At 34.4% G+C, this 15,553-nt stretch overlaps 1 pseudogene; it reads right to left on the bottom strand.

Moving 5' to 3' along the window:
- Window positions 1-11,360: 11,360 nt before the first annotated feature.
- LOC141572378 (large ribosomal subunit protein uL11-like) lies at window positions 11,361-11,857 on the bottom strand (annotated as a pseudogene).
- Window positions 11,858-15,553: the final 3,696 nt, after the last annotated feature.

Raw genomic sequence — 15,553 nt, forward strand, 5'->3', positions numbered from 1 at the left:
TGGTTTCATGGGTATAGACTCATCTCCAAGCTTTTAAACGGTATGCATTAAATATGTACAGCTTTTTGTATATCAGTTACACCTCAATAAAGCGGTTAAAAGGGGAAATGGTGGTTATGGGGAAAAAGACAAATAGAAATCTAAATTAATAAGATGAAGTTGCTGATTGTATTATGTAAATGCTACTCCGGTTATTTCAGTATATTATTTCAGTAAAAGTCACAGAAAATAGCGTGTTCATGGACTGGAAGCTTCAACATATTATGGATGTACATTCTCCCCAAGTTGATCTATAGGTTTAATGCAATTTTTATCAGAATCCTAGCAGGGTCTTTAGTAGACATAGATGAGCTTCTTCTAAAATGGGTATGGCAAGACATAAACTCTGCAATAGCTAAAATAATAATGACAAAGTAGAATACAGAGGCAGAAATCACTTTATCTGATATTAAGGCCTATTATGTAGCTACATTGAAAAGGACAGTATGATATTGGTGAAAGGATACACTCCTGTATCAATGAAACAGTATAGAAATTTTAGGAATAGACCTACATAAGTACAGCAAATTGATTTTTGACAAAGATTCAATAACAATTCAATGGAGGATGGAGGGTAAGTTTAATCTACACCCAGGGCTCTCCAGTGCAGTTTTTTTTTCTTCATTATCTACTGTATTAGTAAAAATGTTTGACCTTGTGCCTCCATGATTTGTGGACTCATTGAATTATTTATACATTAGATGTGTGTTCTACACAAATGTTTAAAGTATAAGATTAAAATAAATATAACTAGGGATTTTAAAATTTTATTTCTACACCACAATCTTGTATATCCTTGGGATGCAAGCCTCACAGTTTGATGCTGGCCATTGTAAACCAAGGCAAGTTATTAAAAGATTATTTTTTCCTTTTGTTTTAGTATCACTTTTGGTTTTATATTTTCCCCTGACATCACCTTTTTAAATATTACAAAGGACAAATAATATAGGTGATATTCTGACAGTGTTAGTCAGAGAATACCATGATTCTTTAGGGAATATTTTCTGTATTATTCATAGTGGAAACTTAGCCAGTGTCTGGAAGGAAAGGAAATGTGAAGAATCTTGAGTTTGCTCATTATATTTAAAATATGTGTGATAAGTTTTGTAGTGCTAAGAGTGCAGAAAACCAAAAATGCACTTTTTAACTTTCTTCTAACCAATTTCCTCTTTTACTTTCTTCATTTTATCTCCCTACAAAACATATAGTGATTGAGAGATGTAACTTGTGCACAGTGTGCATACATGTGTGTATATTTTAATATTCAGAAAGATGATGAGGAATTACTGAACTAAATATATTACCATAAAATGTTTGTGTCTCCTGTTTGTTTTTTCTGTAGCTTATAGAAGAAGGTTAGAACAAATAAATCTGGGTATTGTGTTTTTTCATAAAGACAGGACAATGTCATTGTGTTTCTTCTTATATGACCAATAGATATTCTTTGGTAAGCAAATGTTAGAAAGAATATTTTGTATGTAAAGTATAAAATAATCAACAAATATTTTAAATGTATCACGTAGAGTATTAAGAAGTAGGACTACTAATAAATATGGTGAAATTTTAAGTACCTGTTTGCTAATAACCCTCTTTAAAAAACACGGAATTTACTAACAACAAAAAGGCCCAAATAGAGATAAAAATACTGTCTATTCCAAAACTAGTTGAGAACTCAACCTCCTGCCATTAGTTCTGGTGATACAAAACAACTCCGGACCAATTTAAGGAAGGAGGCTGATAAACAATGTACATCTCAGTAGTCCATGAGCCTGGTACAATGTTATGAGGAATAAGTGAGAAAGCTTGACTGGTACTTCTAGGTGATGATAGGTTAACATTAAAAATAAAAGTGAGCTTTGTGAAATTTTTACATAAAAACCATTTCTTCTTCAAGTTATCAGTCCAGGTGGGGCTAGAAAACCTTATCTAACCTGGCTTTCTCATGAGAAAAAGTGAAAGGCAGAGGTAGACTTATCAGAAATAGCTATACAGAGATAAATAATATTTGGGCTATGCTGTAAAAGCTGTATTAATTAAGTGGCATCTCTCTACCTTAAATTTTCAGCAAGCTAACTGATTCATTCAAAAACAAATTAACAAAACAAACAAAAACAAACTCATAGATACAGAAAACAGAATGATGGTTATCAAAGGGGAAAGGAGGGAGAGGGAGGGCAAAGTGGGAAAAGGGGGTCAAATACGAGTATAGGTAACAGAAGGAAACTAGACTGGGTGGTGAGCATGCAATAGAGTGCACAGATATCGAATTACAATCTCGTACACATGAAAATTATAGACTGTTATTAACCAATGTTCCCCAATAAATTTAATTTTTAAAAAGCTAACTAAATAAGACAGAGAGAGGAAGGAAGGAGAAAGAGAGGGAGGGAGGAAGAGAAGAGGAGGGAGAGGGAGAGAGAGAGAGAAAGGGAAAAAGAAAGAAAAGACACTGAACTCCAAGGTAACTCACGATCAATGGGACAAAACATGTTCCTGATTTAATGAAACAAATCTGATAATAAAAATAAATAAATGATAGATAGATGATAGATAGATAGGTAGATAGAAAGAAAGATAACAAGATAGATAGATAGATAGATAGATAACAAAATAGATGATTGATAGATGATAGATAGATAGATAACAAGATAGATAGATGATAGATAGATAGATAGATAGATAGATAGATAGATAGATAGATAGATAGATAGATAGATAGATAATGATAGCCTAGACTGCATCGCCCAGGGTCCTAACTCCTTGGGCCCTCAGTGGCAACCAAAGTGTCAAACACTTAATTTATAAGATTAGTTTCTAGCATCTTCAGGAAAGCCTTACCTAATACTACCTAAAGCTACATCAGCCCTACTGTCATACTTTATTGTTTTCCAACATGTCATTTTTTCTATAGTGCTAATTGATGTTTAAAGTTATCCTATGTATTTATCTTATTTCCTGAGTTTCCACACTAGCTTGTAACCTCCTAGAGTCTTGTTGACTTTTATGCCTGCAGGGCCAAAAATAGTGCCTGGCACAGAATAAAGACTCGGTAAATATATGTGCATTGACTGCACAGATGGACGTAAAGAGAATCAAGGAAACTCTACTTATAGTACTTTGTGACATATGGACTTAAATAGAATTTACCCTACCTAAATATAAATAAACAGAAATACAAGGACTTCAGCAAAAAATTGACAAAAGAGAAAATGAGAAATATTTATATTGCAATTAAGGACATTAATTAAGGAAAACATGGATTTTTATGATATAGAAGTTATGATAATAAATATGATGAAAGAGACTAAAACAGAATAAAGAAATTAAAGAGAACAATAAAGATAGAACATAGGCTATTATAAGCAAGCCACAGGAAAGACTAATGCAGTCAACTTTTCAGAAGATCAGATTATGGCATGGGGCAGATAATTCAGAAAAATCACATATAATACACTAGAAATCAATCTAAAAGAGATAATAGATGAGAAAGACAACAGATATCCAACACAAATATTATTGATATGCCTAGAGAAGAGAACTGAGCTAGTAAACAAGAAAAAACAAATTCAAAATAAAAATGAAAGAAAACTTTCCTGAAATGAAAAGTAATATAAATTTGCATTTCCAAAGGACCCAGAGAGATCCACTTGTCAGAAAAAAAGAAAAAAAGGAAGAAAAAAAAAAGAAAGAAAGAAAGAAAGAGCAAAGATTGACAACCACAAATTCTATTTTTCATATATTTAGCTTACGTAAGAATCATTCTGAAAAAAAAAAAGTTAAGTCTCCTAAAAAGAAAAAAAAAAATAGGTTCACCTCATGCTTCTCTTCAGCAACTTTAGATGTTGACAATGGAGCAGTGTCCACAATTGAGGGATAAGGATACAAATCAAGAACATTTTTACCCATCCGGATTGTCACTCACATGTGATGGCAATACAAAAGACATTCTCAAATACACCAAACTCTGTAAGCATCACCCATGTATCATTCTTTTAAAACGTTTGTTTGAAGTAATACAGTCAAATGAGAAATGAATCAAAATAAACAATTTTATAGTAAAATTATACAACTGAAATACTGACAAAATATTTATGAAATGTTACATTTATTTTACTTACAACACATTTATTTAGAATGCTATTTAAATTAAGAATTAAATTTGAATATTTATGACAATTGTCCTATAAACAGAATGTGAATATAATATAATCTTCGGCTTAAATTAACTAGAGGAGTTTCTGTTATATAACTGAAAATTGTTACAGTCATATATACCGGGGGTGCCAAAAATAATGTATATAAGTGGACACTTTGTTCAACGTTGCTCAAGCAGTAGTTTGCCATAATCAGAAGTGTCTGGACGCTAATCCACCTCTGGTAATTGCAGAAGTCAAACGTGACTTGTATTCATCTTTTGTTATCGTATATATTGAGTATAACAATTTTAATAGTTTTTTCCTTTCTTAAAATGTGTATACATTTTTTGGTCACCCTCTGTGTGTGTGTGTGTGTGTGTGTGTGTGTGTGTATACATATACATATATATATGTATGTACGCACATATATGTATTACGCACATATATACATATATATGTATATATATAGAGAGAGATCTATATATATATAGATATATCTATATATAGTTATAGATATAGACTCTTGATGCCAGGAAAAGGGCATCTGCTATGAATGCCACCCCCTCTTCTTACTGATCTAGTCCTAGATCTCACTATACTGACACCAGCTGTTGTTGTCTAGTGTCACTTGAGCTCTTGTCCCACATTCCACATATTCTACATCCTCTTCTGTCCTCTCAATATATTTTGTCCTTCTGACATTGGTGATGGTGGAGGGGTTAGAGTTGAGGACTCTGAAATTCTTAGCTACTTGCCTTTTCCAAGTTTCAGTTGTCTTCAGATTATCTGTTTAGACATATGCTCCCCATTATTCCTCAATTTTAGTAGGCATCTCTAAGAAGTTTGCAGCCTCTCTGGATTTAGAAATGTGAAGCCGAATCCCTGCTACTCTATATAAGTACATGTTGGGAGGTCTCAGAGCAGAAAGTCCATTTTTATGAAACACACATGCACCCACATAGATATATGCATGCACATCAGGACTTCACCTGAAGGAGGGAGTGTAACAGCCACTTAGGAATTTACCAGTTAATAAGCGCTAGTCTTCTTTTTTTGAACCTCCTCTTTCTATGGTTTTGACTGATGGCAATCTCTGTTTCAGTCCTCAGTGCTTTGCTCTTTACAATTAAAACTCAGCTTATGAATCCAAGGACAACCTTTCCTTCAATTAAAGTCAAACATGTTTGACTTTCAAACCGTTGTCCCAGTCTTAGAATTTAAATCTTTCTTTTAAAACTCAAAGCTGAGCAAAGACGTCTGTGTTCTAATCAGTATCTGCCTTCTTCTGATTTCCAGTATTTCTAGTTTTTAAATTGCACATAGTAGTCTCAGAAATACTATCTTTTATATCTTCATAATATCCTTTCTTTTTCTGTTTGTTTTATTAATATTGATGTTGAGTTTGATGTCTCTTTGATGGTGTCAGTTTTCCTTGAATAATCAACAATTCTTGGTAATCATTTCATATTTGTATCGAGATTCTCTCTTTGCCTCCCTGCCTGTGGTACCTGTGATGGAACACTCAGCGTGGTCGACTAAGAGCTTATCTTTGGTGTTTGGGTGCCAAACTCTAGTTTGGGTTATTGCTAAAATTGGTACTCTGTTTCCCAGATTTCAGCATTACTTTTACTCCTTTGAACCTGTGGACAAATATTTCAACTACTCATTATTGAGCCAACCATGAGAAAAGAAAGGGACAATTTTTCAACTGCTGCAAATGCAGCTCACCAAGAAATCACCTCACTTTTTTCTTTCTTCCACTTCTATTCATGCTCTCTGGGCTCAATTTCCCAAAATCACTCCCATTACCCCAGAAATCTTTCCTTGATATTCCCTACTTTCTATCTCAGTAATTTCTCAAATTTTCTGCTCTACTGTCCTTGTTGATTGCATATAAGCCGAGTAAGGAGTTAAAGTGAAATGGGGTAAGGGAAGACATCTGGGAGAGGTGACATTTCAACAGAGACATGGACAAAATGGGTCAGAATACTATTTTACATAATACTAAATGCATAATGTTTGAGAGGCTAGTATTCCACGTAGTGGTTATAGCAAGTGTGAAGACCCTGAGAGAAAAATATTCTTAGCTTGTCCAAGGAATCCAGCAGGACGAGAGTGTAGTATTCTAGTTTTTTGGTAGAATCGAGAGAGGCAAAGCCATAACTATGCCATAGTATTTTTAGGGTAACAAATACACATAACACACAAATATAAATCCAAAACAGAATAAAATGAAAATACGAGAAGGGTCCTAATTACATGCTAAGTGACTATGTAAGAACGGGAGTGATTGATTCTGACATGGTGGGTCAGGCAAGATTTTGTGAAAGACCTTAAAGGAAGGAGTTTATTTCTTGTTTATGTAAAAGTATGAGTTTGTTTGTTGACCCTACTGCATGACTTCATCAAGAGCCTCAATTATTTGTATAGTGTTGCTCTTGTCTGAGTGGTATAAGAAGTCTTACCAATATACTGACTTTGCAGGTAACAGACAAGGGAAAGGAAAAGTAATGGGTATTGCTCCTTCCAAATAAGGGCAAGACTTGAAAATCACACACCTCACTTTTATTTATATTTCATTGTTCAAAAATTTAGTCATGTGGGCAATTTAGCTAAAAATGGAGATTTGGAAGTATAATGTTTATGTGAGTTGCACTCTATCTAGCTAAAGTCCCTATTACTCTGGGAAAAGGGAGAAAAAATATAAGGGAGAATTGGAAGTGTTTACCAATTTCTAAAAAGAAAATCTTCATACTTCTAATAATGAAAATCTATCAATGATAATATGGTTTACAACTCTACTGATATATAAACTCCAGTTCCGTTAACCATCTAGAGAATCGCATTCATCTTTGGGTGGTGCTAACCCCACCTAGCATGATATCTCGCTTTAGATATTATGTGGACCATTCTTCAACTTGTTGAATTACTTGACTAATATATTATAGCATGAGTTAAGTAGACATTCTACATCCAAACAACAAATACTTCGTAGGTTACCTGTCAGATTCCAAATTGTATTGAATAAAATTTTTATTACTTTATTTCCCATTACCCTCATTTATAAAGGACCATTCTATTTCAGATTTGATGGATATGCATAGTAGATGAAGCAATCTCTATTTATGTTCCTTGCAAAGGCCTGAAGTTGGCTACACACATCTAGAGACAGCTCCTGTCAAAATGTATTTGTACACATCATGAATACATTATTGCTGCTGCAGCATCTGCAATGCCTTTGGCACACACTGCTGCAGACTTTGAGCAGACTGCAGCAAATGGCAAATATATGCTGTTCTTTGATACAGGGGGTAATACAGCATGCTTTCTTGTGAGTGTGCGGTCCCGAAATTAGTGTATACTGCAACACAACACAAAAACCAAGTATTATTGCAACAGTTTTGATTTTCTATTAATGGAAGATTGATTTCAATAATCTACACGTATGTTAATCTATAAGAATATTATCAATGACCCCAAAGTATATGACCCCTGAATGAAGCTTAAATGCCAGTCTCTATTAAAATAGTTTTGTGACCAGAATACCAAAGGTATCATCTACAAACATTATAGATGCAAATGGAAGAAATAGTTTATTAAATTATGTAAATAACTGCTATCTTGTATTAATTACATTGTCTGTGTAATAATAAATAGCCCTCCAGTTAAATAAAAACAAGAGCTACTACTCAGTTTCAGCTGATTGCCACGCAGTGATTTAAAATCTTCCAATTGCGAAGAGAAACTAATTTTATATAGTCTCTTTTTAAAATTATTTCTGACAACCAATTGAAAAAAAAAAAATCAAAACATTTTTAAGACAAACACAACTTGTTTGTCAGCCAGATCCAGCATGTAGGCAATCTCCAAACTTCAGATTTCTTTGCACAATACCTGTTGTGTATCAATGCTTTTACATTGGTGACTTATTTCCCACGGTACTGTTCAGTTTTCTCTAAGACTATTAGTCCTAGATTACAGAGCTGCCAAAACCAAGGTCAGTAACTTAGTCCATTCAATCATTTAACAAACAGTGCCTATGATGTTTCAGTCACTGTTCAAGGCACTAAGAATACAGAAGTGAAAACAAACAAACAAATATACAAAATACCCTGTCTCTTGGACTGAGTCAATTGGAAAACAAGCAAACATACGAGATTATGGTTAATGCAAATGTTTATAGGACACAAGCATTTATATAATCCTCATCATAAAAAATAATGATGATACCATCAGTTTCCTCATTTCACAGATGAGAAAACTGAAGCCTAAGAGAGATTTTGGTATCTTGATGAACGTGACACAGATATTGAAAGGCAAAATAAGGGCTTGACCTCAACTTTGTCTAGCTCAAGGGCCCTGCATTATAGTAAAATGCTGAATGAAGACGAGCAAAACAACAGGTTTAGATGGTGAAATAAAACAGGGAGACTGTGTGGGGGAAAAAAATCTTATGAAGATCACACATCACAAATGGGTGAAACTAATACGTAGATTATTGGGAAATAACAAACAAGGGTGCACAGTCTTCATGTTCATATATAAAAGTTGAAGAAATTCTTTAGTCAAACACATGATAAGTATGCAAATGATAGTTGTCTTGGTGAGGATGCATTTGGTACCAAATAAAAGAAGGTGTGAACAATAATGTTTTACACTGGACAGACTTTTGATATTTATTAACAAAACTAAAAGTAGATGGTCCCAAGTTTGTTTTATAGCAGCTCGGCAGCATTGTTAAGATCCCAGGGTTTTTTTTCAGTCCTTCCTTTCAGCTATTCACATCTTGCTGGCTTTTTTGTCTCTGGCTTGTTGCCTCAAGGTCACAATGTCTAAATGAGGAGAAGAAGGAGGGATTCTTCTTTCTCCCTCTTGTGGGTCTCCACCAGGGAGAAAAATATCTCTCAGAAGTCCCTCCACAGATGTTTGTGTTTCATGAATCAAATAGTATCTGACTAGGACGAACAGGGTTGTTCGGACAAATTATGATAGATTTTCACTAATGTTGATTTATCTATATGGCCAGACACATTGTTTCTTGAAGAGAATTAAGGTTTTAATAGCAAAGAGGAAGGAATGAATTGTTGTTGGTTAAGTCACTAATAAAGTCTCCCAAAATAATAGAAAAGCAAATATTTATTGTATCCATTATACAGAAGCTACTTTACAATACAAAGAAATAAGACAATGCAATGATCTATGCCTGCAAAACCTTCCACTGTGTAAATATTAGGATCAGAATTCTGAGTCAGTTCATGGATTAAATCAAATGTAACAAAAAGTAATGAATAGGCTTTTAAAGAAAAGTCACAAATAAAAAGTAAAATACCATCTTGACATGAGTATAGTATGGAAAGACAGTCGATTCTTGCACAGAAAGGATCAATTGTACAGTTGGTGACAGGATATTTTATTACTACAATTGTTTAACCCTATTGAAATTGGGTACACACAGAGACACATTCTCTTTTAATAAATGGTAGAATCAAGAGCTTCTTGTCTAACTTTTAGAAACTGATCCCTCTTAATCTCTCACCTGCAGGCAGGCAAGAAAATATCTCAAAATGAAGTTGCCTCTGTACCTGGGAAACAATATATACACTTGATTAAATCAGAGTACCAATCACTAAGTCATTTTTTGTTTTCCTTGTATTTGCAGGGTTTTGCAAATTAAATATGAATCACTTTAATTATCTCTCTCTCACACACACACACACACAGACACAAACACACACACACACAAACACACACACACACACACTTAAAAGACAGCTGTGTCCCTTCATATATTTTTATTGTTATATCTTTTAATATTTTACTCTCATTTGTTCCCATTCTTGTTCTTTCATGATGCTCATATCAAATATTATTTCAACTATCAGGAAGTTACTTATAAATACTCAACACACATCTTTATGTTTATAATAGGAGTCTTTCCCAAGTTTATTACCTCAAATAATGTAAAGAAATAGAACTACTAGAACCTCACTAGACAGAAAAGCAACGGATTGTATGTCTGGTTTACTTCCCCTTTTCTCCAGCTACTTAACATCCCTTAATTGCTTCCTAACCCATTGAGGCAGATGCTGCCAGTGCTTTGCCCATATTCTCTCAGACCCTTTACCAATTTTCCAAACATTATCTTCTACTGTTCTCTTCCTCTTAAGAACTGACAGTTGGCACTTATGGATCTTTGTTCACAGGCTGGCCGCTGGCTGCTAGAACCAGCTTGTCTGAGCACAAGGAAAGCCTGATGTGTAGAGGATTTCAAAAGCTCCTGCTTTCCTGCCCCTGAGGGGACAACTCAGAGATGGTACCTACACTGTTGACAAAGTTCTGTGAGATTGAATTAAAACTACACTTTGTAGAAATCTGTCCCCTTTCTTACCTTCTTTCGTAACCCAGTCCCACTGCCTAAATCCCTAGCAGTGTATATTCATTTTCTGGGGCTTCTGTGACCAAATACCACAAACTAAGTGGAAATTGGTTGTCTTACAGCTTTAAAGTCTAGAAGTTTGAGATCAAAGTGTTGGTAGGATTACTTGCTTTTGATGGCTATGAGAGAGAATCAGTGTCATGCCTCTGGCCTAGCTTCTGGTTATTTGTTGGCAATCTTTGGTGTTCCTTGATTTGTAGAAGCATCACCCTGATCTCAGCCTTCATGTTTACATTGCATTCCACCTGTGCTTCAATTTCCCCCATTTTATAAGGGCACCATTTATATTGGATTAGGAGCCCATCCTACTCCAGTCTGACCTTATCTTAAGTAAGCGCATCTCAATGACTTTATTTCCAAATATAATCACATTCGCAGGTACTGGGCATTAAGGCTACAACATCTTTGGGGGAGATACAGTTCAGCCCATGACAACGTTTTCCCTGATAAATCCCTTACATATGAATTCTCATCTTAAGTTTTGCTTCTGGCAAGTTCATTCTGTCCATCAAGTATTTAATTACCGTCTCAGTTACAGGGTCTACAGTTGCAAGGAAAGGCTAGTTCAACTTAAGTTGACTTAAATAATACAAGAAATGTATTGTTTTATGTAAATAAAAAAAAAAATCAAAGACAGACCAGACTCTAGGCACAATTTCATTCAGAGATTCATGAATCACTCAATAACAAGATTTTTTTCTCTTTGTTTGTCAAATGATCTTTAATTGAAATATTTGCCTTTGTAGTCCTTAACTAGGTGGACCTTCCACTGCACCATTGTTGATGTCATCTATGACATCTGTGAAAGCCATCCATATTGCAGCCCATAGACTGGATATTCCCCAGCATCTCTTTAATTGTTCAAGAGAGTTCTTTAGCTAAAGATTGGTGCTACATATGTCAGGCAAAGTTGACATTTCATCAAAAGTAGTATTTCCACTATATTTACTGTTTTGTTTTGTTTTTTCTTTCTTTCTGTCTCTTGTCAGTTCTTTAAGGATTTTAATGATCAGGGCAGAGGCCGTAGGTACCACCTCAATCTGACCCTGTCTGTTCTGAATGGTCAGCTGCACTGTAATCCTCAGACCCTCCCAATCACTGGGTGCTTTGGTGATCACCACCATTTTTTTGGAGACAGACCCAGGGAACCAATCTTGGGGGCCAGGGCAGACATGACATCGACCTTTCCACTGGTGCATCTCAGGTATACCAGTTTGCTCTTGTTTGGGTCTAACTTAGGCAGCATGGTGGAGGCGGTTGGTGTTGTGGATGAACCTGGATTCAGGACGACTGAAGAAAGTTGTACCTTGGCCCCCTCCCAGCCAAAGGTGAAAGAAAAAAGCAATAACAAGTTTTTATTGAGTGCTGACTCTGTGCCAGGGAATGTACTATGTTTTAATATAGGAGCAAACCAAACAGAAACATTCCTAGAACTTATATCAAATTAAGAGAAGAGAAAAAATAATTAAAACATAGTAAAATAGTAATTAGATGATGATTAGGACTTTGGAGAAAAAAAATCAAGTAGAGTTTGGGTGGTTATATGTGGGAGAGGGGTGCTTATCATAATAGTTTGATTTTGAAAGATTTCACTGAAAAAGCAACATATAAATAAAACCCTGGGCACAATGGACAAACGACCCATGATTGTATCTGGGAGAAAAGCATTCCAGGCAGCGTGAGTAAGTAGTGAATAGACTTTGCGGTGGGAGTTTGCCTGGGATGCTAAGAAGCAGAAAGGAGACCACTTTGGTCTGAGCAGAGCTGGGAAGAGTTAAGGTAGAGATGGGTCAAGAGGGGAAACAGTGCTCAGAGCACACAGAACTTTGTAGGCTATTGTAAGAACTTTAGATTTGACCCTGAATGAAATTAGGAGCTATTAGGTGACACTGAGAAGTGGCAAGATCATACACTTCAACAACGTATTTGGCTGCTGTGCTGAGAATAGACTGAATGGGGACAGGGAAGATGCAGGGAAACCAGTTAGGAGGCTATTACAATAAGCCAGATAAGAGATGAAGGTGGTTTGGACAACAGTATAGCAATAAATGTGCCTGTTGGTCAGACCCTGAATGTATTTTAAAGATAAAGCCAAAGGATTTGCTAGGAATATTTTTAAAGATGCAACTATATTTCTTCATAGCTACATTTCTCTTTGATTTTCTTAAGTCTCCTTTCATCAGTGGACAAGCTACCACCTCAGATTGCTTTTCTCATGGTAGAAAAATCAACATTAATGCTTCCTCGACAATATTCAGAAAGGAAAGAGGGCTTTGCTTTCTTCAACTATTGACAATAATGTCCTTAGGTCCTTTCTCAATGAAATAACTTTAGTTACATTCACTGTGATCAGGGGAATATCTTGTACTGGATTGCTTACATTTGAGTTATGGGCCCATTAACTGTGGCAGGAAACAGAATTTCCCTGATAGTCTCTCAATCCACCTGTTGCTCATGTAGGGGTCAAAATCACTAAGCTAGCATGGTGTCTACAAAATCGAAAAGAGGTAAAATAGATACTGGCAAGTCAAACATAATATCTACTACAACTATAATCCTGTGGTCTAAAAATTGTGTCAACTCATAGACCTATGGCTTCCTTAGTAAACGTAGTCAGATATAAGCCAAATCATCAAAATATGTCTATTAAAATGCTTTGAAATGAGAAAAAGTAGATGAACATCACAGTAAATAGGCAAGTTACATTCATCTAGGTCAATCAATTGTACCGTTAGGTCTTCCCTTGAAGAATTGCTCATCCTCCAGTTGCTGTGTATAAATGTTTTTCTCCTTTGTTGGATATACAGTGATATATGGAATAAGAAAAGAAGAGAAAAAAAAGCCTAATCAGATGTAATAATTTAAATAGAGTTTATTATGTATATTTTACAGATGAATTAGGCAATATATCAGAGAAGGCTGTCTTATTTTTTAATTAGTAATCTTTGATTATACTGTTAATCTTTGGCCTTACTAAATACTCAAGTTTAAGAATGATCTGGAGTGTTGATATTGTCTCAGATTATGTTAGCCTCCTTCAAGACATTGAGAACCATGGTTACCACAAATCCAAAACATGGAAGGAGCCTTACATCATTCATAATCACAATATCACAATCTTTTTCTTGACCAGGAACTAAATTTCCACCTGAAAACAGCATCATTTGGTTTAGGTAACTAAATTCTACATCAGCTTAATCAATCTATAAATCTTAGTGATCTAAACAATTCAATATACGTTTTTCTATCCCAATTTATCAGGTAGTCTAAGCTACCTTGAAGATTCTTTACTGTCACAGTCAATAAATAATTCAAAATTATAGATTCAAAGAGTGGAATGCCAGGGTTTGGAGAGAGGCAAAAGTGGAGAATTACTTATGAATGGGCATAATGTTTCAGTTAAGTCAGATGAGTAAACTCTGGAAATCTGCTGTACAACACGGTCCCTGTTGTCAATAGTAATGTATTGTACACATAAGTTTGTTAAGAGGGTAGATGTCATGTTAAGTGTTCTTACCACAATAAATAAATAAATAAGAAATGATGCTACCATCAATGAAAACAGCAATAGCTGACTCATTTGCTATTAATGCACGCTTCTGAGAGCTTTACATATTCAACTCATTTCATTCTCACAATGGCATTATGATGCCCCTTCTACACATAGAACTGAGGTACCAAAACTTTAAGTCAATGGTCCAGAATTGAAAGGAGTTTCACTCCAGAGTCGATAACTATAGTTGCCATTGCTGGTAGAAAACTCTTATCTGTTGTATTATTTATTTATTTTTATATCATGAAAGTTATTTATTGGACGAAGTCAATATTTGTGGTGTCTCTGATTCCAAATATTGCAACTAATATTTTTGAAGCAAAAATGCTACATTTAACATTTTTTAATCTTTTAATGTGACCTCTGTATCACTAATTCAATTGATTTTACCATGTACAGCAACCACATTCAAAACAAGTAAGTTTCAAACAAATCAATACAATTGTCTAAATAGATGCCGCTGGATCTAGTAAAATAGAGAATGATTGAGTCACATTGGTAATGGATACTTTAAACACCTCAATTTAAAATAAATAAAATAAACATTTTATCTTGTTAAATTTCATTACTTTACTCTTTATATTTCAATATATTGTGAGGAATTATAGAATATTTGAAAGGTGTTAAGACTAATATTTTATTCTTGATTCTCTGTTTTAAAGTTACTTCATCTTTGAAATAAGAAAAGATCACTAGATTAACTCTAATTTGCTTCTAGCTCTTACATTTATAGAAAACTGATAAAAAATATTTTTAAAATATGTTTCAAAACATAATTATATTATAAATCAAAAGGCATCTGAATTGTACACTAAAACATTTATTTATATATTTTATATATAATGTATATGTACATATGCGTGTGCATGAACTCACACAATTTTGCATAACATATGAATTTATTAATTAAACAAACATCTTCTCTATCTCAGACAAATGACTGTAGGCTATGGGCTAAATTTCTATGGGCAAAGTTAGAGTAAATCTGTTAAAAACATAGTTTTACTAGTATTCTAGAAAGTCATAATATAAAATAGCTATATAGTTTTAAGATTAAATTCTTGACATAGAACAGTAAATCATCACATTAATTTGTCTTTTCTCCTATATAGTCCTTAAGAAGTAGTTGCTTATCATATATTCACCTTGACCCAAGTGCTTTGGCCACACTTTGGATCTCAGGGCAGGTTAAATAGACACCGCACACAAAATACTGACAGAAACTCTTTCTGGTATGGCTTCTTTCTGGTATGACTTTGTGTTTTCTAATACTCATTGAGGGTAATAAGCCAAACTTTCATTACATAGTACAATACTCATGTTTGCTGGAAAGTCTCACCTAACTTACAAGCAGCCTTAGGAAGGAAATTTCTATATTTGGAGTTAATG

This window comes from Rhinolophus sinicus, linkage group LG06 (genome assembly GCF_036562045.2).
Source record: "Rhinolophus sinicus isolate RSC01 linkage group LG06, ASM3656204v1, whole genome shotgun sequence".
Lineage (NCBI taxonomy): Eukaryota > Metazoa > Chordata > Mammalia > Chiroptera > Rhinolophidae > Rhinolophus > Rhinolophus sinicus.